This window comes from Arachis stenosperma, chromosome 9 (assembly GCF_014773155.1).
Source record: "Arachis stenosperma cultivar V10309 chromosome 9, arast.V10309.gnm1.PFL2, whole genome shotgun sequence".
Taxonomy (NCBI): domain Eukaryota; kingdom Viridiplantae; phylum Streptophyta; class Magnoliopsida; order Fabales; family Fabaceae; genus Arachis; species Arachis stenosperma.
The window spans coordinates 82,220,695-82,245,225 of NC_080385.1; the positions used below are offsets into that span (position 1 = coordinate 82,220,695).

General features: G+C 42.1%; 1 non-coding gene across 1 annotated transcript; it reads left to right on the plus strand.

The window, feature by feature from the left end:
• Nucleotides 1–7,282: 7,282 nt before the first annotated feature.
• On the plus strand, nt 7,283–7,386 carry LOC130953940 (small nucleolar RNA R71). The gene has a single exon (XR_009076098.1). It is a non-coding gene; the product is annotated as a small nucleolar RNA R71 (small nucleolar RNA).
• The last annotated feature ends 17,145 nt before the right edge of the window (nt 7,387–24,531 follow it).

The following is a 24,531-nucleotide window of genomic DNA, read 5'->3' on the forward strand; positions in this document are numbered from 1 at the left end:
AAAGTCCTCCCCCTGAGCCGCCAGTCAAAGCTTCTGCTGTCCCGACTTCTTCAACTCCTGCTACTGAGGTCAGCCACCCTGAATCCGACCCTGATGTTCAAATCTTAAATCGGGATGATGGAACTGTAGATGCGACTCCTTTGAAGACCATTCCTCCTTCTACAGCTCAGGGTGCTGCTGCTGGGGAGAGCTTGGACCCTTGATAACTTATCTTTTGATGTATTTTGTATAGCCCGGTCTGTAGGCTTTTAAACTCTAGTTTTTTGTAATTGAGCCCGGTGTAGCTTTTGACACTTTTAGTTGCTTTTCTTAGCAACTTTATTTAGGAAAAACAAAATGCTTTTGAACTCTTTGAGGTCGACTTTCGGGTGGCCTTCTGAGTCTTTATAGTAGCTTTGCTTCTCTTGTTATGTTTGTTTGCAATCTTTTGGGACTTCCAAGAATCTTAAGAGTGTTGGAGTTTTGTTGTCCGACCTCTTTTTGATTGCCTTTTATGTTAACTTATTTCCTACTTTAGTCAAAGTGACCTTTGAGGCTAGCTTTGTTTATTTATTCTCATAGAATACTTTTTAAAGTGAGGTCGTGGCTTTTTGGGTCGAGATGTGTCCCTTCTAGCGCACGCCTTCTGTTAGTCGACTTCTCTTGTCGCTCCTTCTCGAGTTATTTTTAGTAATCTATTTTTAATCAGGGCTGGCCAGGCCTCTTTCTATGTATTAATTTTTATAACTTTGTCGCTTTGATTGGTCTGGTTTGACTTCTTCTTTAGTCGGTCCTTTGTAAGTTATTTCCAGTAATCCATTTTTTCTCAGACCTCGTCAGGCCTCTTTCTATGGATTACTTTTTATAACTTTTGTAGCTTTGGTCGATTGGTCTGACTTTTTCATGTCGCTCCATCCTAAGTTATTTTTAGCAATCCATTTTTTCTTAGACCTCGTCAAGCCTTTTCCTATGGATTACTTTTCATAACTTTTTGTAGCTTTCGTGCCGATTGGTCTGACTTCTTCATGTCGGTCCATCCTAAGTTATTTTTAGCAATCCATTTTTTCTCAGACCTCATCAGGCCTCTTTCTATGGATTACTTTTTATAACTTTTTGTAGCTTTCGTGTTGATTGGTCTGACTTCTTCATGTCGGTTCGTTCCAAGTTGTTTCTAGTAATCCATTTTTACTCAGACCTCATCAGGCCTCTTTATATGGATCACTTTTTATAACTTCTTGCATTAATCTTATTTTATCGCTTTTTCATCCTGCCAATTTTACAGAAATCGGGCGGTGAGTTTGGTTCTCATTTGGCCGCTGATGTGCATAAACTTGATATGCTACGATTTAGGAAATTGCACGATCGGCAAAATTCCTTCCGGCAAGTGCACCGGTTATCGTCAAGTAAAAACTCACAATAGAGTGAGGTCGAATCCCACAAGGATTAGTTGAATGAGCAATTCGGATTAGAAGTGTGTTCTAGTTGAGCGGATCAAGATTTAGATGAGAATTGCGGAATCTTAAATTGCATGAATTAAAGAGCGAGAAGTTAAAGTGCGAGAAAGTAAATTGCTGAAATTTAAAGGGAATTAGGGGTGATTGCATGAATTGAAATTGCAGAGGGTAAATAGAAAGTGTAGATCAGAAATGGGGAGTTCATTGGGTGTTAGGAGATATTGAAATCTCCGAATCAAAACATTTTCATCTCTTCCTCAACCAATGCATTCATTGAATCTTGCTTGGCAATCTTATATGATTGGATCCCAATTCCTTGGCTCACCAATTCTCTCTAAAAACAAACAAATTCCCAATCCCTTGGTTTAAATGTTCATAAGAAGAGATGATGCTCGATCACTGATTATACCACACAGTTTCATGAACCACAATTTGGTAGGATTACATGTCACAATATCCATCCAAACCCCAATCCAATTCACTGTGAGAAAGCTTCTCTAGCATGAATCCATCATTCCTTTCCCAAGGTTCCGAAGGATTCCAATTATGGGTAGTTTCTTTCCCAAGACAACTACCCAATGGAATTAGATCGAGAAGCTTTCTAACAAAATTCAAGAGAAAAGATTGAAGAAGAAGATAAAAACTATTATTGATTCATTGAATTACAATAGAGCTCCCTAACCCAATGAAAGGGGTTTAGTGAGTCATAGCTCTGAATTCAATTACAAAGTATGAAAAATAGCAAAATGATCAAAAGTTCCAAAATGTCCAAAAAAAAGGTTTTTTCCAACTAACTTCAATTCTATCCTATTTATACACTTTCTAAATTGAGCTTCTGTTGAGTTTCTTGGGCTTTGAGGCTTTTTCTTGATTTCCTTTTGCTTTGGGTTTATGATCCATAATCCTGATGAGGCTGTGATCCAATTCTGTAACATTCATTGAGCAAATTTAGTGATAAACAAGTAATGACACAAGACTCAACAAATTGAAGTTCCAGACTCATCAATTCTTCCGGCCCAATCCCATAAACCATGATATTCAATTGGGTTTCATACCATAATACGTTTAAGTTAATTTTTGTGCTCAAATGCTAACTTAAACTTCAATATATTTGGCCCAGAAATCCTTTCAAAAGGTGGCGTTTAAGTTGAAGTTTAAGTTTCAGTTTAAGGTTAAACTGAAACTTAAACGTGGAATTGGAAGAAAGCAACCCAGGAGTGTAAAATGTCGAACACGTTTAAGCTTCAGTTTAAGGTTAAACTGAAGCTTAAACGTGGAAATGAAGAAAACAACCCTGGAGGAGCAATTGGGTCGAACACGTTTAACCTCCAGTTTAAGGTTAAACTAGAGGTTAAACGTGGAAAATGAGAAAGCAACCCTGGAGGAGAGAAATAGTCGAACACGTTTAACCTCCAGTTTAAGGTTAAACTGGAGGTTAAACGTGGAAATGCTCCTGGTGCCTCTCTTGCTTCCGGCGTTTAACCTCCAGTTTAAGGTTAAACTGGAGGTTAAACGTGGAATTGCTCCTTGGTGAGAAAAAGTGTCGAACACATTTAACCTCCAGTTTAAGGTTAAACTGGAGGTTAAACGTGGAAATGCTCTTTTAGTTCAATTCTCATTCTGGCGTTTAACCTCCAGTTTAAGGTTAAACTGGAGGTTAAACGTGGAAATGCTTCTTAGTGCCTTTCTCATTCTGGCGTTTAACTTCCAGTTTAAGGTTAAACTGGAGGTTAAACGCCAGTTACAGCATTTCCTCCTTTCTCATGATTCTGGCGTTTAAGCTCCAGTTTAGGCTTAAACTGGAGCTTAAACTCCACATTTGATATTCAAGCTTCTTTTATTGATTTTGTTGCTTCCTTGCCTAGCCTCTTCTTCCCTGAAATCATCCAAACAATTGCATCAAAGTCTTGCAAAATTTCATGAGAAATCATCCATTCATAGCATTCAAGTAATATAACTAAAAACTCATGGAATTTGCATCAAAATCATACTGTTTGGATGGTTCATTGCTTTGTTGTTCGTTTAACTGTTCTTGGTTACTTTAAGCTCAAGAAAATGCATAAGACAACTAAAACTAACAGAAAAATGCTAGTGAAACTAGCCTAAGATGCCTTGGCATCACAACACCAAACTTAATACTTGCTTGTCCCTAAGCAAGTCCTGAGTTAATTGAGAAGAAAGTATGAAACAGAAAGCAATTACATTGGCTATATTAGCAAGCATTTGAAGTTCATCAGAAGGGTTTTATGCAGAAAGTTGCAGCATCACTTTTTCATTCTTATCATGGAGGATTATCACTTTTTCATTGCATCCATCAAACACTGCTATGGCCTCTTATTATTCTTATGTCCTTGGCACTTTTTTTCTTTTTTTTTTTTCTTTTTCTTAGAGCTCCTTTGCTCCTTGTTTGCTCAGTGTCATGTGTTGCACAAGCCTTTGGCATTTTCTTTTTCTTATCAGTGCAGTACACATATCCACTACAGGCATTTTAGTTCACATTTCATTTTGAGACATTGGTGCCCAGCACCTCTTTGTGTAACTAAATGTTTTGTAGCTAGGTTGCTCTTGATAATGGACTTTTGGTTGATAATCCCGGGTTAGTTAACCCAAGTTACCAAGTGTTGAAACACTCCACAGAACCTATTCATCCAAGCAGATCCTAGTACATAAACACCACAGGCATATGTCTCAAAAGTTCAAACCATTGGTGCCTAGCTTTATTTTCTTAATTCTTTTGCTTTTTGGTTGCCCTTTTTCAGTGGCTTTTCTTCTTCTTTTTCTTTCTTTTTCATTGCCAAAGACATTTATTCATCAAGATCCATAGACAGTATTCAACTTCTACACAAAAAATGATAATTCTACACTCAATTTCCAGTGAGCTAACTAAACAATCAAGCATGCATACCACCACTTAATTCTACTTGATTTGTCACTAATTGAGCCAAGTTACTTTTGTTCAAACTTTTTCTTTTATTTTTGGAAACAGAACAAGCATGGCAAGCATTTGTTTAAGAAGGTGGAGTTATATCCAACATCTAGGCATTCACTTTATTCAAAGCAGTAAACCAACACTCATACTAACAACTTCACATTCCAGAAAGATTCAACAATTACAGTTTAAACCAGAACAAGCATGCTTTTGTTTGCCTTTTAAAGAATGGTCAAGGAACAACACCACCTTGTGAAATTTCTTGTTTCCTCTTTGTTGCCAGGAAACAATTTGATTTCTCCTTCTTCTCCTAGTTGTTGCTTCATGTTCTGTCTGAGGTCCTTGTTTCCTTTCCTGCAAAGAGTGATGAAGTTGCTTGCTTCTCAAGCACTTGAGTGGTTAGCTCAATTATGTATGGGCAAGTGTCTGAGTCTTAAGTTGGTGTGTGAACACCAAACTTAGTCTCCTACTTACTCCTCTGCTCTTTGAATCCTTGAATTCTCCTTGGAATGAAGTTACTGCTAAGGAATTTAAGCGTTTCTGTGATTGTTTAGAATGGTTGTTTCCTTTCATATAATTCAAAGGTTGTTGTGTTCAGTTAATCTGTATGGTGGAACACCAAACTTAGAGTCACATATTCCCCTTTTAATTATTGATCCACGAATTCATTGTTCGGTGTGAAACACCAAACTTAATTCTTTGTAATGCACAGAAACTACTTCACCCTTTTTATTGAAACAAATAAAAGAAACAGCAAAGGGGTATTACCTCAGGTTGGGTTGCCTCCCAACAAGCGCTTCTTTAACGTCATTAGCTTGACGGTTGTTCCTTGTTAGGGTGGATTGTAGTGCTTGATGTCCTCTCCTCTCACTATGAAAACGTCCCCATTTGATTCCTTCATGATTTCCAAATGTTCCATAGAAAGAACTTTCCTGATTGTGAACACTTGAGGGAGCTGGGAAGGAATGGTTTTGAGGCCAGGTGGGATTGGCAGATAATGACTTGATATCACTTTATCTCCCGGAGAGAAACCTTCAGTGGGAATTTTCTTGTTTCTCCACCCTCTTGGCAATTTCTTTACAATTCTTCCCTCTCTCTTGAGGATTTCTTCATTGACCCTTATGCCAGGAGGATCCTTCTGAGCTGTTTCTATTGATTCTTGTGGCTTTAACTCTTGCAATTCTTGTTTGCCTTCCAAGGACTGTTTCAGAGTTTCAGCTGCTGGGTTGCTTTCCTCCAAACACAGATGGCTACTATCATCCTTAAGCTTTTCAGGTTCTGGTTCAGGCTCAGATGCAGGTTTGAAAACATGAAAAATGAGCTGTTCATCATGTATTCTCAAAATTAGCTCTCCTTGTTCTACATCTATGAGCGCTCTAGCAGTGGCTAGAAATGGCCTTCCCAGAATGATAGGGTGTAGGTAGCTTTCCTCCATGTCCAAAATGACAAAGTCTGTGGGGAAGAAATAATTTCCCACTTTCACCAGCACATTCTCAACTACCCCTTCAGCTTGCTTCTGAGTTTTGTCAGCCAGTTGTATGATTACATCAGTGGATCTCACCTCATTCAGTTGTAGCCTCTTCATAAGAGTCAGAGGCATCACATTTATGCTAGCTCCTAGATCACAGAATCCTCTGTCAATTTTAGTTTCCCTATGATGCAGGGGATATGAAAACTTCCTGGGTCTGTTTTCTTAGAGACCATATCCTTCTTGATGAGTGCACTGCATTCTTTGTTCATTATTACAGTTTGTCCTCCCTTCAAAACTCTTTTCTTGCTCAGCAATTCCTTCAAATACTTGATATGTGTAGGCATCTGCTGGAGGATCTCAAGAAAGGGAATATTGATGTGGAGAGACTTAAATGTCTCTAAGAACCTTGAATATGTTTTTCCTTTTTCACCTCCTCCTAACCTCTGAGGAAATGGTGCTTTTGGTTGGTATGTTCCCAGCATGCCTTCCTTTTGCATTTCCTTGGCTTGCTTAGTTTCACTTTCCTGCTTAGCTTCTTCCACACCTTCTTTCAAGATTTCTGGCTCCTTTTCTGAGGGTCTGATTCCTTCTTCTTCTGAGATTTCCTTCAATATGGTGATGGCATTGCATTCTTCCCATCTCACTCCCTTTTGTTCCCCCTTAGGATTCTTTTCAGTGTCACTAGGGAACACTGCAGTTGACTTGGGGGCCTGTTGAGATAGCTCTCCTACTCGAGACTCCATCCACTTGAGTTTTTCACCATGGCTCCTTAAGGTCGATCTCACATCTTCCCTAAAGCTTTTCAACTCATTTATGTCCTGACCCATGTTTGCTAGTATTCCTTCTATCCTGTTTAATTGATCTTGAAATTGTTGGTTCGGATTAGGTTGGGCAGGTTGATTATTTTGGCCATGATATGGTGGTTGGGAGTAAGTGTTTTGTGTGGCTTGGTATGATCTTTGGTTGGAGTTGTAAGGTTTGTGGTTTTGTGGTTGGGTTTGCTGGTTTCCCCACCTAAAGTTTGGGTGGTTTTTCCATCCTGGGTTGTAAGTGTTGGAGTGTGGATCATATGATTGCTTTTGTTGGTTTCCCACATAGTTGGCCTCTTCCCAATCACCTCCTTCAATGCTTACTTCCTCTTGATCTTGTGTGTGTATTGCAGCCACTTGATTTGTGTCTAATTTCCTGGTGAGCTCTGCTAGTTGCTTGGCAAACACCTTGTTTTGGGCTAGAATTGTATCAACATGGTTCAGCTCCATGACTCCCTTAGTGTTGTGCCTTTCTGAAGCATAGTAGTACTCATTCTCAGCCACTGTCTCAATCACTTCAATGGCTTCTTCCACAGTCTTCTTCCTGTTCAATGAACCTCCTGATGAATGGTCTACAGCCTTCCTTGATTCATAAGAGAGTCCATCATAGAAAATATGCAATTGCACCCAGTCATGGAACATGTCTGGTGGGCATCTCCTTGTCAAATCCTTGAACCTCTCCCATGCCTCGTAGAGAGTTTCACCATCTTGTTGTTTAAAAGTCTGAACCTCAGATCGAAGCCTATTGACCTTTTGTGGGGGGTAGAAACGTGCTAGAAACTTGCTTTCCGCCTCATCCCAGGTTGTTAGGCTCCCCCTTGGGAATGATTCCAGCCACTTAGCTGCCTTGTCCCTAAGTGAAAATGGGAACAAGAGCAGTTTATAGGCATCTTCCTGGACTCCATTGGACTTCACAGTGTCGCAAATTCTCAGGAATTTTGTGAGATGTTGGTTTGGATCTTCATTAGCACTTCCACCAAATGAACAATGATTCTCCACCAGTGATATTAGCTGTGGTTTGAGTTCAAAATTGTTGGCCTGAATGGGTGGTTTCTGAATGCTGCTACCACAATTCCTAGAGGTTGGGTTTATGTATGAACCAAGAACCCTCCTCTCAGGAATGGCATTGTTTCCATCAGCCCTCTCATGGTTGTGAACTTCTCTATCCATGTTGAGATCTAGAGCTTCCTCAAAATTGTCCTCAGATTCTCCTTCAGATTCTTCTTCTCCCAGTACTCTCTTCCCTCTTGCTTCCCTTCTAAGTCTATGAAGGGTCCTCTCTGGTTCGGTATATGGAGGAGTTGATATCTCTCCTCTCCTACCTGTCATACAAGAACACACCACAAGCAACAAACAAGTGGAATACTCTTGGTTAATGGGAGAGTATGGTTAGAACAGTTGAGGAATTAATTCAAATAGTTAGTGGGTCAGTATGCTAACAAGTGAATAAGCAAAGAAAACAAATTAAAATTTGCAGAAATTAGCAGTAATAAACTGAAACAAAAACTATTAACAAAGAAAAGAAAAATTGCTCAATCTAGTTAACTTCCAATTGGAGAATTGTCAATCGAAAACCAATCCCCGGCAACGGCGCCATAAACTAGATGTGCATAAACTTGATATGCTACGATTTAGGAAATTGCACGATCGGCAAAATTCCTTCCGGCAAGTGCACCGGTTATCGTCAAGTAAAAACTCACAATAGAGTGAGGTCGAATCCCACAAGGATTGGTTGAATGAGCAATTCGGATTAGAAGTGTGTTCTAGTTGAGCGGATCAAGATTTAGATGAGAATTGCGGAATCTTAAATTGCATGAATTAAAGAGCGAGAAGTTAAAGTGCGAGAAAGTAAATTGCTGAAATTTAAAGGGAATTGGGGGTGATTGCATGAATTGAAATTGCAGAGGGTAAATAGAAAGTGTAGATCAGAAATGGGGAGTTCATTGGGTGTTAGGAGATATTGAAATCTCCGAATCAAAACATTTTCATCTCTTCCTCAACCAATGCATTCATTGAATCTTGCTTGGCAATCTTATATGATTGGATCCCAATTCCTTGGCTCACCAATTCTCTCTAAAAACAAACAAATTCCCAATCCCTTGGTTTAAATGTTCATAAGAAGAGATGATGCTCGATCACTGATTATACCACACAGTTTCATGAACCACAATTTGGTAGGATTACATGTCACAATATCCATCCAAACCCCAATCCAATTCACTGTGAGAAAGCTTCTCTAGCATGAATCCATCATTCCTTTCCCAAGGTTCCGAAGGATTCCAATTATGGGTAGTTTCTTTCCCAAGACAACTACCCAATGGAATTAGATCGAGAAGCTTTCTAACAAAATTCAAGAGAAAAGATTGAAGAAGAAGATAAAACTATTATTGATTCATTGAATTACAATAGAGCTCCCTAACCCAATGAAAGGGGTTTAGTGAGTCATAGCTCTGAATTCAATTACAAAGTATGAAAAATAGCAAAATGATCAAAAGTTCCAAAATGTCCAAAAAAAAAGGTTTTTTCCAACTAACTTCAATTCTATCCTATTTATACACTTTCTAAATTGAGCTTCTGTTGAGTTTCTTGGGCTTTGAGGCTTTTTCTTGATTTCCTTTTGCTTTGGGTTTATGATCCATAATCCTGATGAGGCTGTGATCCAATTCTGTAACATTCATTGAGCAAATTTAGTGATAAACAAGTAATGACACAAGACTCAACAAATTGAAGTTCCAGACTCATCAATTCTTCCGGCCCAATCCCATAAACCATGATATTCAATTGGGTTTCATACCATAATACGTTTAAGTTAATTTTTGTGCTCAAATGCTAACTTAAACTTCAATATATTTGGCCCAGAAATCCTTTCAAAAGGTGGCGTTTAAGTTGAAGTTTAAGTTTCAGTTTAAGGTTAAACTGAAACTTAAACGTGGAATTGGAAGAAAGCAACCCAGGAGTGTAAAATGTCGAACACGTTTAAGCTTCAGTTTAAGGTTAAACTGAAGCTTAAACGTGGAAATGAAGAAAACAACCCTGGAGGAGCAATTGGGTCGAACACGTTTAACCTCCAGTTTAAGGTTAAACTGGAGGTTAAACGTGGAAAATGAGAAAGCAACCCTGGAGGAGAGAAATAGTCGAACACGTTTAACCTCCAGTTTAAGGTTAAACCGGAGATTAAACGTGGAAATGCTCCTGGTGCCTCTCTTGCTTCTGGCGTTTAACCTCCAGTTTAAGGTTAAACTGGAGGTTAAACGTGGAATTGCTCCTTGGTGAGAAAAAGTGTCGAACACGTTTAACCTCCAGTTTAAGGTTAAACTGGAGGTTAAACGTGGAAATGCTCCTTTAGTTCAATTCTCATTCTGGCGTTTAACCTCCAGTTTAAGGTTAAACTGGAGGTTAAACGTGGAAATGCTTCTTAGTGCCTTTCTCATTCTGGCGTTTAACTTCCAGTTTAAGGTTAAACTGGAGGTTAAACGCCAGTTACAGCATTTCCTCCTTTCTCATGATTCTGGCGTTTAAGCTCCAGTTTAGGCTTAAACTGGAGCTTAAACTCCACATTTGATATTCAAGCTTCTTTTATTGATTTTGTTGCTTCCTTGCCTAGCCTCTTCTTCCCTGAAATCATCCAAACAATTGCATCAAAGTCTTGCAAAATTTCATGAGAAATCATCCATTCATAGCATTCAAGTAATATAACTAAAAACTCATGGAATTTGCATCAAAATCATACTGTTTGGATGGTTCATTGCTTTGTTGTTCGTTTAACCGTTCTTGGTTACTTTAAGCTCAAGAAAATGCATAAGACAACTAAAACTAACAGAAAAATGCTAGTGAAACTAGCCTAAGATGCCTTGGCATCAGCCGCTCTTGTCGAAGTCGGGCGGTGAATTTGGTTTTCACCTTGCCGACCTTTGTCGAAATTTGGATCATGAATTCGATTTTCATCGTGGTCGGGTGGTGAATTTGTTTTCACCATGCCGACTTGTAGCATCGTAATCGAGCAATGAATTTTTGTGTTCAGGTTTAATACGTCTTGGTAGAGATGCTTTGTAGAGAATCTGGGAAGTTTTATTCAAATAGAAAAAATAGACATATAGGCAAAAATATATACATGTGGGTGTTTACCCTTCTAAGTCAGGTAATTTTGCAGATCTTGGCTTGGTGCCTCGTTAAAAAACCTTTTCAGGAAAAAAATTGCACCTTGTCCTAAGATCTTTTATTACCCCCTAACTATAATACCTTCTTAGGTTGCAGGTGTGCCATGACCTTGGTAGCTCTCGCCCCTCGAGTTCAGACACCCTGTAGTAGCCCTTTCCTAGTACCTCTGTAACTCGGTAGGGTCCTTTCCAGTTAGCTACTAGCTTTCCTTCTCCTGGTCGACCTGTTCCGATGTCATTCCGGATTAGAATGAGATTGTTGTTGGCAAAACTTCGCCGAACTACTTTCTGATTGTATTTTGAGTTCATTCGACGTTTTAACGCATCCTCCCTGATCTGAGCTCTCTCTCGAATTTTTAGAAGTAGGTCGAGCTCTTCTCTTTGGTTTTAGGAGTTGACCTCTTCGTTGTAATGGATCATTCTGGGAGATCCTTCTCCGATTTTTACTGGAATCATTGCCTTCATTCCATAAGCCAATCGAAAGGGTGATTCCTTCGTTGTGGAGTGTTGAGTTGTCCGATATGCCCATAGGACTTGTGGGAGCTCCTCAGCCCAAGCTCCCTTTACGTCCTGTAGTCTCTGCTTTAACCCGGCTAGTATGACTTTGTTGGCAGCTTCTGCTTGTCCATTAGCCTGGGGGTGTTCTACGGATGTAAATTGGTGCTTTATTTTCAAGTTAGCTACCAACTTCCTAAAACCCGCATCTGTGAATTGCGTGCCATTGTCTGTGGTAATGGCATGGGGAACCCCAAACCTTGTAACAATGTTTCTGTATAAAAATTTCCGACTTCTTTGAGCAGTGGCATTAGCTAGGGGCTCTGCCTCAATCCATTTTGTAAAGTAATCTACCCCTACAATAAGGAACTTGACTTGTCCTTATCCTTGGGAAAAGGGTCCTAGGAGGTTGAGTCCCCATCTTGCAAATTGCCAAGGTGATGTTATGCTGATGAGTTCCTCTAGTCGGGCGATGTGGAAGTTGGCATGTTTTTGGCATGGTGGGCATGTCTTAACGAACTCGGTTGCTTCTTTTTGCAAGGTCGGCCAAAAGAACCCGGCTCAGAGTACTTTTTTGGAGAGAGCTCATGCTCCGAGGTGATTGCCACACATGCCACTGTGTACTTCTTCCAAAACCTCCTTTGTGTTGGAGGTCGACACACATTTTAACAGGAATGTTGAAATCTCTCTCCTGTATTTTGCCTCTCGTTTTAGCCTCTTCGCCTCCTTCTTGTCTGTAGGGAGTATCTCTGATTTGAGGTAGTTGATTATGGAGGTCATCCATCCTTGATCCTGGCTTGATATGGCTAGGACCTTTTCTTCCTCCAAAATTGATGGGCTTTGCAGTATTTCCTGGATGAGGCTTCTATTATTGCCCCTGGTTTGGTGCTGGCTAATTTTGAGAGTGCGTCAGCTCGGGCATTCTATTCCTGAGGTATATGGCGGATCTCATATTCCTCGAGTTGTCCGAGCTGTTCCTTGGTTTTGTCCATGTACTTTTTTATGGTAGGATCCTTAGCTTGGTAGCTCCCCACTATTTGTGAAGTGACTACTTGTGAATCGCTAAAGATGATAAGATTTTGAACCCCAACCTCCTTAACCAGCCTCAAACTGGCTAGTAATGCCTTGTATTCAGCCTGATTGTTTGAAGCAGGGAATTCGAATTTTAAGGAGAGTTCGATTTGAGTTCCCTTATCACTTTCTATTATCACACCTGCACCACTCCCGGTTTTGTTTGAAGAGCCATGTACGTAGAGATTCCATTTTGTAAGACTTCCCGGGGTGCCAGTGTACTCAGCAATGAAATCGGCCAAATACTGAGACTTGGTTGCCGTTCGAGCTTCATATTGAAGATCGAACTCGGATAGCTTGATTTCCCACTGTAGAATTCTTTCGGCTAAGTCTATCTTCTGTAGAATGCCTTTTATGGGCTGGTTGGTCCGGACCTTGATGGTGTGAGCTTCAAAATACGAGTGAAGTCGTCGAGATATTAGTATGAGAGTGTAGGCGAACTTTTCTATCTTTTGAGAGTTTAGTTTGGTCCCTTGCAGGGCTTTGCTGATGAAGTAGATGGGCCGTTGCCCATTCCCATCTTCTCAGACTAGTGCCGAGGCTATTGTCCGACATCCCACTGTAAGGTATAATATGAGTGCTTCTCCTTTCCGTGGCTGGGTAAGAATGGGTGGTTGTCCCAAGAACCTTTTGAAATCCCGGAAGGCTTGTTCGCACTCCAGTGTCCACTTAAACCTCTTTCCTCTCCTTAGTGTGGCGTAAAAGGGGAGAGATCTTATGCCCGATCTGGCTAGAAACCTGCATAAGGCTGCCAGTCTTCCGTTGAGCTGTTGTACTTCTTTGACGCAAGTCAGACTTTTCATGTTGAGTATAGCCTGGCATTTATTCGGATTCGCCTCAATTTCTCGTTGTGTTAACATGAAACCCAGGAATTTACCAGCTTCTACTGCAAATGTGCACTTTGCAGGGTTAAGTCGCATGCCATGCTTTCTTATGGTATTGAACACTTGGGCGAGGTCGGACAGTAATGACTCCTCACTTGGTGTTTTTACCAACATGTCGTCTACATATACCTCCATGAGTTTCCCGATATGGTCTGCGAAGATTTTGTTCATTAATCTTTGGTAGGCAGCTCCTACGTTTTTGAGTCCCAAAGGCATGACCACATAACAGTAGTTTGCTTTTAGGGTTAGGAATGTGGCCTTTTCTTGATCAGGTAGATACATTGGGATTTGATTATATCCCGAATAAGCATCCATGAAAGAGAGGTACTTGTATCCAGAGGAGGCGTCCACTAGAGTGTCTACGCTTGGGAGTGGATAGGGATCTTTTGGGCAGGCTTTATTGAGGTCAGTGTAATCAGTGCACATCCGCCGTTTTCCATTTGACTTTTTCACTAAGACAACGTTGGCCAGCCATAATGGGTATCTGACTTCTCTTATGAATCCTGCCTCTAGTAGAGCTTGTACTTGTTCTTCCATAGCTTGAGATCTTTTCGGTCCGAGCTTCCTACGCTTCTGCTGTACTGGCCAAGATCCTGGGTATACTTCCAGTTTATGGCACATTAGCTTGGGGTCTATGCTCGGTGTGTCTGCGGCTTTCTATGCGAAGAGGTCAACATTATCCCTTAAGAACTAAATCAGAGGCTCCTTTACATCTCCATTTAAGGTTGCCCCAATATTTGTTGTTTAGTCCAGGGTGTCTCCGATCTGAACTTCTTCAATCTTGCCCTCAGGTTGAGGACAAAGTTCTTCCCGACCTCGAACTCCACTGGGCTCGTTGGTGTGGACTTCTTCTCCTTTGCCCCTGAGGTTAAGACTTTCGTTGTAACAGCATCACACTATTTTTTGGTCTCCTTTTACCATAGCGATCCCCTCTGGAGTTGGGAACTTCATGCATAGATGTGGAGTCAAAACTACTGCGGCGAGCTGATTCAATGTTGTCCGACCAATCAGGGCATTATAGGCCGAGCTTACATCGACTACGATGTAATCTATGTTGAGTGTCCTTGATCGGGTTCCCTTTCCAAAGATTGTGTGTAGCGAGATATATCCAAGTGGTTGGATTAGAGTGTCTCCTAGTCCAAACAAGCTGTTCAGATATGCTCTGAGCTCTTTTTCTTGTAGGCCGAGTTTATCGAAGGTGGATTTAAATAAGATATCCGCCAACCTTCCTTGGTCCACCAATGTGCGGTGGAGATTAGCATTGGCCAATATGATAGTAATGACCATGGGATCGTCATGTTCCGGGATGATGCCTTCCGCGTATTCTTAGGTGAAAGTAATAGTAGGGAGGTCGGGTGGTCCTTCTCCTCCTTCGACATGATATATTTCTTTAAGGTGCCTTTTGCAAGATGATTTGGAGATTACTCCTCCTGTGAATCCTCCATTTATCATGTGAACGTGCCTCTCCGGGGTGTGATGTGGTTGGTCTGCTCATCCCACCTCTTCGTCCCTTCTTCTTTTTCTGTGTTCATTCGTCTTGTTGGCTAGGTACCGATCTAGTCTCCCTTCTCTTACCAATTTTTCTATGACATTCTTCAAGTCGAACCACACATTGGTAGGATGTCTATAGATTCGGTGGTATTCACAGTATTCTGTCCGATTTCTTCCTCCTTTTATTCTTTTGATTGGACGAGGTGGTGGAATCTTCTCGGTGTGGCATACTTCTCGGTGAACCTCCACGAGAAACACCCGAAGAAGCGTGTAATTGTGATATTTTTTAGACTTCTCTCCGTGTTGATCTTCTTTTTTCTTGGACTCTTTATCTTTATCCCGGGAGGAGTAAGAGAATCCGGGTTTTGAGGTCTCTCCTTGTGATGACTTACAGCATCTACCCTTTTTCTTGCATAAAAAAGACCATAAAAGAGGCATAATCTCATTTGATCATTGCAATTCATGCCTTAATTGATGAATATCATAGTACATTGCTTTGAAATAAGTTTGTGCTGGATTTCAGGTGGAGAAGACATCAAAAATGGGAAAGAAAACAACAAAACAAGTAGGGCGTGTGAAGCAGGCGTGCCACTTGGAACAAACGCCACAAAAATGTATTGGTGTGGCACGCCAGAAGCTGGGCGTGGCACGCTAGTACAACATTCCAAAGAGCAAAAATGAAGACCATCAAAGGAGCGTGGCACGCCAGAAGCAGGGCGTGGCACGCCAATTCGTTACTAAAAGAACCATCACTATAGCGTGCCACCTTGTGTCGAAGGCGTGGCACGCCAGCCCCAGAGTTCACTTGGGCGTGCCACTTGAGAACCAAGGTGTGGCACGCCAAGCTTATGAGACCCACAATTGAATGGGCGTGCCACTTGAGTAATAAGGCGTGGCACGCCAGTGATCAAGGAGACAATGCAAAAGATGGGCGTGCCACTTGGTATCGATGGCGTGGCACGCCAGCTCAAGAAGTCCCACTAAGGCGTGCCACTTGAGTGATGAGGCGTGGCACACCAGCACCTAAGGAGGCCAAATAGAGCTGGGCATGCCACTTGGTATCGAAGTCGTGGCACGCCAGCTCAATCATCTCACTTTGGCGTGCCACTTGAACATCCAGGCGTGGCATGCCAACCTCTGGGACCATGGCAAATGAAGAGCGTGACACGCCAGTCTCATGGCGTGGCACACTGGTAGTGTTTTCCAGAGGAGAAATTAAAGGGCCAGTGAACTCAGGCGTGCTACTTGGGAGATGAGGTGTGGCACGCCAGCAAGAAGATGAAGCAAATGAAGGGTGTAACTTGCTAGTCTGATGGTATGGCACGCTGATAGTATTTTCCAGAGAGGAAGAAGGGGAGCCAATGGACTCAGGCGTGCCACTTGGATGACGAGGCGTGGCACGCCAGCAAAAGGGTGAAGCTTTAAGAAGGGCGTGGCACGCCAGACCCTGGGCGTGCCACGCTGGTACAAATTTCCAGAAGCATAGAGATACGGAAGATGACCTTGGGCATGCCACTTTGGCTCGAAGGCGTGGCACGCCAGGTTACTTGGCCATTTAAAATATCCTGGGCGTGCTACTTAGGCTCGAAGGCGTGGAACGCCAGGGGTAAAATAGAGGACGGTGTGCCACTTGAATGGAGAGGCGTGGCACGCCAAATTAGAAACAGAAGGAGCGTGACACGCTAGAGAAGCGCCAGTCACACGCCAGCTAAAAGATCACGTTTGTTGAGTTTCTTTTCCCTCCAAATTGTAATTTTCTTTTCACTTTTGTAATTTTCTTTTATTTTATAGATCTAGGAGTAGTATAAATACCCTTGGAAGTATTGAAAAAGGGGAGTTAGCAAGTCACAGAGTTTAGTTTTGGGATTTCACTTTTTACTTTTTACACTTCATCTCTTCCATCTTTTGTACTTTCTCTCTGAGCTTTGAGTAGCTAAATTCCCTCTCATTGAGAGAGGGAGCTCTATTGTACTCGATGGATTAATGATAGTGAATTTCTTCTTCTCTTTGATTTTCTAGAAGGAATTTCAATTTTCATGCTTAGTGTTCAATTAACTTGGAAAAGAGATTGAATGCAAAATTGGTTTCATGGGAACCTTGGAAAAGGAAACATGAAACCATGCTTATAAATATGACTTTTTACTATTGTACTCACATCTTTGGATTATCTTTTGGAACATCTGTTCATACCCTGGGTCGAGCTCTCCGACCCGAGATGTTCTACAGACAAAGCAACCGACCTCTTCAGGTCAGGATGACCCGACCTCTTCTCAAAGAGCTTGGCCAAGTCACAGGAAAGCCCAATAAAAGGCCCAAACAGAAGAACACGTCCCAAATCCAAGGGTAGCCCATCCCGTAGAGATAAAGGCGGTTCCCTTGAAGATAAGATGACCTCACTCAAAAGATAAAAGATAAAGATAAGATAACTAACTTATCTTATCTAAAAAGGTCACTCTACACTATTATAAATACGCTAGAGCACCCAGGTATTACTCATACTCTGATTCTACTCAATACATGCTTAAGACCCTTGCTAACTTAAGCATCGGAGTCCCTTGTAGGTACCCCCCACCCTTCGGGGACGAAGGATCAGCACCATCACCAAGTCGGACATAACAGCCTCGACCAGCACAGAAGATCTCATCCGAGATCGACCTACAGTTTCAGATAAACCCCCAGAACATTGGTGCCGTTGCCGGGGACCCGGAAGTCATCTCATTACCATGGCAGACGATCATGACAACGATCACACCTCAGATCTAGAAGAAAGAACGTCGCATAAAAACGCGGACTCCACACCGAAAGATACTCCCCAAATCAACAATAAGAACTCCCCAAACGAGGGAGCCCTGGATGCATTTCAAGATCGGTTAAAACAACTTGAGGAAGACGTTCTACGTCAACGAGAGGCCGAGAAGGATCTACAAAGAAAAATAAGGTGACGCCGGGAATTGGATAACAAACTCCTAAAACTTGAAGCCGATGTCAAGACTAAAGCCAGCCGATCCACTCCCGAAGATAGCACCCACAAGGAGCAAGATCCATTCACCAAGGAGATCATGAAGACAAGAATCCCAAAAGACTTTAAACTCCCAGACATGACCTTGTACGATGGCACTACGAATCCCAGCCATAATCTCAGCAACTTCAGTAGCAGAATGTATCTCACCGACGCCTCAGATGCAGTTCGTTGCAAAGCCTTTCCAACTACTTTAACAAAAACAGCAATTAGATGGTTCGACAACCTCTCTCCTAGATCCATCTCGAGTTTCGACGACATGGCCAAGAAATTCCTGGCCAGATTCTCCATCCAAAAGGACAAAGCTAAACATGCGCCGAGCTTACTAGGAATCAGACAAGGAGAAAGGGAAACCTTGCACAACTACATGGAGAGATTCAACAAGACATGCCTGGATATACAAAACCTGCCAACAGAGGCTGCTATCATGGGCCTCATTAATAGCCTGCGAGAAGGGCCTTTTAGTCAATCTATATCAAAAAAGTACCCCACGTCTCTGAACGAGGTGCAGGAACGAGCAAAAAAGTACATCAACATGGAAGAAAACTCCCGATTAGGAGAGACCTCAAAGGTCGGGTTCACCTCTCGGGATAAAGACAAGGATTCCAGAAAGAAGGAAGATCGCCATGGAGAGAAAATCAAAAAATACCACAATTACACCCCCTCTTCGGGTGTCTCTTGTGGATGTTTACAGAGAGGTTTGCAACATAGAAAAAATACCACCAGCTCGACCACTCAAAGGCAAAAAAGGAGGAGGAAACCGGGCTGAATATTTTGAATACCATCGGATCCGCGGGCACTCCACCAATGAGTGTTTTGACTTAAAAAATATCATAAAAAAGCTCGTACGAGAAGGAAAGCTAGATCAATACCTGGCCACCCATGATGATGAACAAAGGAAAAGAAGAAGAGCAGAAGATGTCGGACCAACCCAGACGCCAGAAAGACATGTCTACATGATACACGGCGGATTCGCCGGGGGAGGAATCTCCAAATCATCCCGCAAAAGACATCTCAAAGACGTATATCACGTCGCAGAAAATGAGGACGCACCCGAAATCCCGGCGATCACTTTTACCAAGGAAAACGCATCCGGCGTCACATCAGGGCATGACAATCCCATGGTAATCACTATTATACTGGCAAACATAAATCTTCACCGCACGTTGATAGACCAGGGGAGCTCTGCCGATATCTTATTCAAAACCGCTTTCAACAAACTCGGCTTGGAAGAAAAAGAACTCAGAGCATATCCAGATAGCCTGTTCGGGCTAGGAGATACCCCAGTTCAACCGATGGGATACATCTCGCTCCACACAACTTTTGGAAAAGGAAGTCAGTCAAGAACACTCAAAATAGATTACATCGTCGTCGACGTAAGCTCAGCCTACAATGCCCTAATAGGTCGGGCAACATTAAATCAGCTTGGTGTAATAGTCTCGACTCCACATCTATGCATGAAGTTACCAACTGTAGGAAGAATAGCCACGATAAAGGCAGATCAGAAGATGGCGTGCCACTGATACAACGAAAGTCTAAACCTCAGAGGCAGAGGAGAAGAATTCCACACAATCGAGTTCGGTGGAGTTCGGAGGCGGGACGAGCTCCGTCCACAACTTGAAGGAGAAATAGAGAAAATCCAAATCGGAAACACCCCGGACCAAACAACCAACATCGGCACACTCCTGAAAGGGGACATAAAAGAATCACTCATACAGTTCCTACGCGATAACGCCGACCTCTTTGCGTGGAAAGCCGCAGACATGCCAGGTATAGATCCCAAACTAATGTGCCACAAGCTAGCAGTCTACCCAGGATCTCGGCCGGTACAACAAAGGCACAGAAAGCTAGGACCAGAACGCTCTCAAGCGGTGGAAGACCAGGTACGAGCTCTACTGGAGGCAGGCTTCATAAGAGAAGTCAAATACCCGCTATGGCTTGCTAATGTCGTTTTGGTAAAAAAGTCAAATGGGAAGTGGAGAATGTGCACCGACTATACCGATCTCAACAAAGCTTGCCCGAAAGATCCTTATCCGCTCCCAAACATCGACGCACTGGTAGATGCCTCCTCCGGATACAAATACCTCTCCTTTATGGACACATACTCGGGATATAACCAAATCCCAATGTACCCACCCGACCAAGAAAAAACCTCTTTTTTAACCCCAAAGGCAAATTACTGCTACATTGTTATGCCCTTCGGTCTCAAAAACGTGGGAGCCACTTACAAAAGATTAATGAACAAAGTTTTTTCGGATCACATCGGAAAAATCATGGAGGTCTACGTATACGATATGCTAGTGAAGACGCAAAGCGAAGAGATATTATTATTCGACCTGGCACAAGTATTCAACACCATAAGACGACACGGCATGCGACTCAATCCCGCGAAATGTACACTACAAGAAAAAAGGCCTATGGCCACGCTTTTTTCTTGCCACGCTTCAAAAGCGTGGCCAAAAGTGGTCTATGGCCACACTTTTTATGAGGGTGGCGATAGATTAGAGATTTGGCCACTTTTTTTTTGCCACGCTTCAAAAGCGTGGCGAAAAGGATCAACGGCCACGCTTTTGTAAGGGTGGCATTTGATTAGAGAAAAGGCTACGTTTTTTTTCTGCCACGCTTCAAAAGCGTGGCCATAGATAGAAACAAGGACGTTTTAAAAGCGTGGCCACAGGGTTTCATTACGGCCACGCTTTCAAAACGTGGCTATATGCTGGTACACTTTCTCCACGCTTTAAAAGCGTGGCCAAAAGTTTCTTTTTTGCCACGCTTCAAAAGCGTGGCCGTAGAGAGCAACAATAACGTTTTAAAAGCGTGGCGAGAGGGGCCAAACCGATTGACCCAAACCCAGCTCCCAAACCCGGCCCAAATCCGGCCCCCAACCCGGTCCCCAACCCTAATGTCTCTTTCCCCTTCGAAACCACTAACCCTAATGTCTCTTTCACCTTCGAAACTACTCGCCTGTATCAAAGAGCTCCTCCCTTCGCCCTTCACCCTTCTCCCTTCGTCCATCGCCCTTCGCCGTCCGAACTCCTCCCTTCGCCCTTCGCCCTTCGCCCTTCGCCGTCCGAGCTCCTCCCTTCGCCCTTAGCCCTTCGCCCGTCGCCCTTCGCCCGTCGCCCTTCGCCTGTCGCCTTTCGCCTTCGCCTTCGTCACTGATGGAAACCACTTCTTCTTCATCTTGGTAATCTTCATACCCTTCTTCTCTTTCTTGTTCTTCTTCGAATCAGTGAGGATCTCTCTGCTCACCTTCAAGCTCCAGCAAACATGGGCGACGGCAAGCTCCTCCCTCTTCTTCTCCTCCAAGCCCTCGAATTCCATAGGTATGATCGATTTTCCTCTTTTTATTTTCTCGATTTTTCCATTGTTTTTACGTTTAGGGCTTTCCCTTTTCATTTTCATTTTCCCCTGATTCGTTCTCTCTGATTGCATGTTCCTTTTCATTTTCATTTTCATGTCCCTGGTTAAATGATAATGCTGAAGACGCGTTGCTTGCGATGCTGTGGACGTACGTGGTTTTTTTCTGGAATGAGAAAGCCACAAAGGTGCACTCTATTCACTATATTCTCCTATGATTTTTGATATCTTATGTTGACTGTTAATATATGCTATTCGCGGGTAATAATGGATTCCATGGACTTTTTCCTACTATGATGAATGCTGATGATGATGAATGAAATGTCTCAGCCACGTGAGACACAAGGCTTCTGTAATTTACTCGTGTTGGTGTCAGAAAGAGTGAAATCTATCTTCTTCCTTGTGCAGTTGTGAATGATTGAAGTCAAAACCATGTTTTATGCTGATAAATCGAATTATAGAAGTTGACTAGAACCAAACATTAATCTCATTATTTAAGTACATTAAATTGATGTTTTTAATTTTAATTTTAAACTAGTTTTTTTTTATTTTAATTTTATTTGGTGGATCGGTGTTTTTTACGTTAAGAGTATTACTTAATTTGTATGGACGATGATGAATGAGCATTATTTCATCATCACTTTGTTTATGTGTCTTGAATAATACAATGGTGGCCTGGGAGCCTAAAACAGTTGCATTGTTAAGACCAGCATCTTAGCATTTTTTAATTTCTTTTTAATTCTCCGCTTGATGCTTGTTAAGTGATTATATGTGCCAGTGTGTGTGTGCGTTTGTGAGATGATATGGTTGAAACTCCCGTGCTCATTTAAAGGGACTAACGTCACTCATTTCTATTAAATATAAATGTTATCTAACATGGTTCAAACTTTCTGTCCCGTTTTAAGGACTATTTAACGTTACTTATTAGCGTCAATTGTATTTTGTTTTGGATTCTTCTCTCCACTTTGCATAAAAACTCGCTTCTGATGAAAGATGCTGAAGTCACATAAAAAGTGTGTTTTCTTGCTGGTTTTGGTATTCCATTAATTCTCACTGTTTTTTGCCTTTTGCCTAAACAGTATTTTCACCTCTAATGGCCTTATTTATTATTAGCTTTCCCCTAAAGAGGTTTTAAGTTACTGACTTTATATGATGTCATTTCTATTGGTGGACTATGACTTCGTGAATGAATTTTAAGATAATCATACAATCGTCTTACTTATCAATACTTGATATGATGTCGTTTATTTGAACTAATTAGTTACCTTTATTCTTTTTCAGCATGGCACTCTCGGGGCACTTGTCCAAGATTCTGTTAAGAGCCACTACGAGACCCTGTTTTACTGTTTTCCCTTCCCTTCCCCTGCTCCAATTCTCTGCTTTCCAGGTTCCCCTTTCATCTCATTTGATTTTATTTCTGTTTGATTAATCTGGTTTAGCTCATTCTGTTTAGCTTGTTTAGTTCAACTAATTTAGTTTAGTTGAATTAGGTGGTTAGAGAATTTGGACTGGTTAATGGATGTAGGTTTTGTTTTGTTTACTGCTGCTGTTCGGAATGAATTTGTCTTTCCTCTGAAAGTTGCCCTGGATGAACTTGTTTATTGTGCTATTTTGGTGTTGAATTTTGGACCTGTGATTGCTGTTTCTTGTATTTTTTTCATTGTCCAAAATAGATGCTGTGGAAGTGTTACTGTTCCGAGGGTTGGCCTGAAACGTGTAGCTCGGTCGTCTGGAGAGGCCCGAGGTGGGGGGTTCAGTGACCCGAGCTTTGGTATGCAGAATGGTTGGTGGTTGTACCTGCAATGACACTCCGATGCTTAAGTTAGCATGGGTCCAAGCAGATATGTGTAGATTTGGAATGAATGCCATACCTGGGTGCTCCAGTGTATTTATAGTAGTTGGCGGTGATCTCCCCTGGATAAGATATTCTTATCTTATCTTATCTTTTGGGAGTTTTATCTTTATCTTTGTGGAACCGCCTTTCCTAGGCCTTTTCGGCCTTTAGGTTTTGGGCTTCGTTCCTTTTGATGGGCCTTCCTTGCTTATTGTCCGAGGTCCGACCTTTAGGTGTGAGCTTTAGGACAAGGTCGGACCTCTTTATGAATTTGTCGGGTTGGAGGACCTCGGTCAGGGTATGAACAGTGCCCCTGCCCGAGTTCGTCCTTTTTTTGGGAGGTCGTGCTCGGGCATAGTAGTTCTTTTCAAAATTCAAAAATGGCCGTTTCTGCATTTATTGTATTTTACCGTTTTTCCTCGATTTCCGTTCGGGCTCTGTGAAGGCTTTATTTATTTGCTCCCTTTCCTCTTTTCTGCGTTTTGTCTTTCTTATGCTTTTTGCGAGCACTGCTTCTTCTTTCTCTTTGCTCTGCTTTCCCGAATCTTTCTGTGTGTCTCTCCGGGGTTTCCTCTGTGCCGTCGTTTCGTTCTCCTTGCTTTCGGAGCTCTTTGTCTTCGTTTCTTCTTCCAGGTTTGTTCCCATGTTTCTCTTTTCTTGTGATTATATGCTTCTGTTCTTTGTGTGGCTCTTGTTTGTTTCTTTTTCTTTATGCCTGGGTTGCCCCAAAAAGAGGCGCCGCCATTGCTGTTGTTTTTGTATGGGGGGGCTCTTTTTTTGTTTTCTGGTGTTTTTGTTCTTTGCTTTGCTGAATGGGTTTTCGCTGTCTTCTTTATGTGATTTTTGCTTGCTGTTGTATTCTTCTTTGTAGGTAAGAATTTTTATGTCTCGCAAGGTTCTTCAAGCGATGTCGACTAAAATTCCATGTGGTCTTGATTGGGTAGACCCTTTTCCTCTAAGAGCCCCTTCTGTGGTAGATTCTGAGTATTTAGCTAGGTTCCGTAGGCATTGTAGCATATGTGAAAATAGAGAGTCTGAGAGGGATTATGAACTAGTAGCCCCAGATTCCGAGGAGAGAGTGTGCTTCCCGCCCCTAGATAGTTCCGAGAAGCTCTTCTTTTATGCTTATGATTGTTTTTTCTCTAAGCTGAGTGTCCGACTTCCTTTTACCGATCTGGAGTCTGAGGTGTTGTGGTCTTGTAATCTTGCTCCTACGCAGCTCCATCCAAATTCTTGGGCGTTTTTAAAGCTGTTTCAACTTTTGTGTCAGTTCTTGGGCGTTGCTCCCTCTATTTCCCTTTTTTCCTACTTGTTTGTGTTGACAAAGCCAGGGTCGGGTGGAGGGAAGGTATCTTGGGTTTCTTTTAGGGCTAACCAGGGAAGGAAGTTTTGCACCCTGTATGATGAGTCCTTTCATGATTTTAAGAACTTCTATTTCAAGGTCCGGGCTATTGGAGATGTCCGACCTTTCTTTTTAGATGAGAGTGGGGAGCCTTCTTTTCCTCTTTGTTGGCAGGAGAATGTAGTGTCTACTAAGTATACCCTTGAGAGTCTAGATGAGGTGGAGCAGGCTTTTGT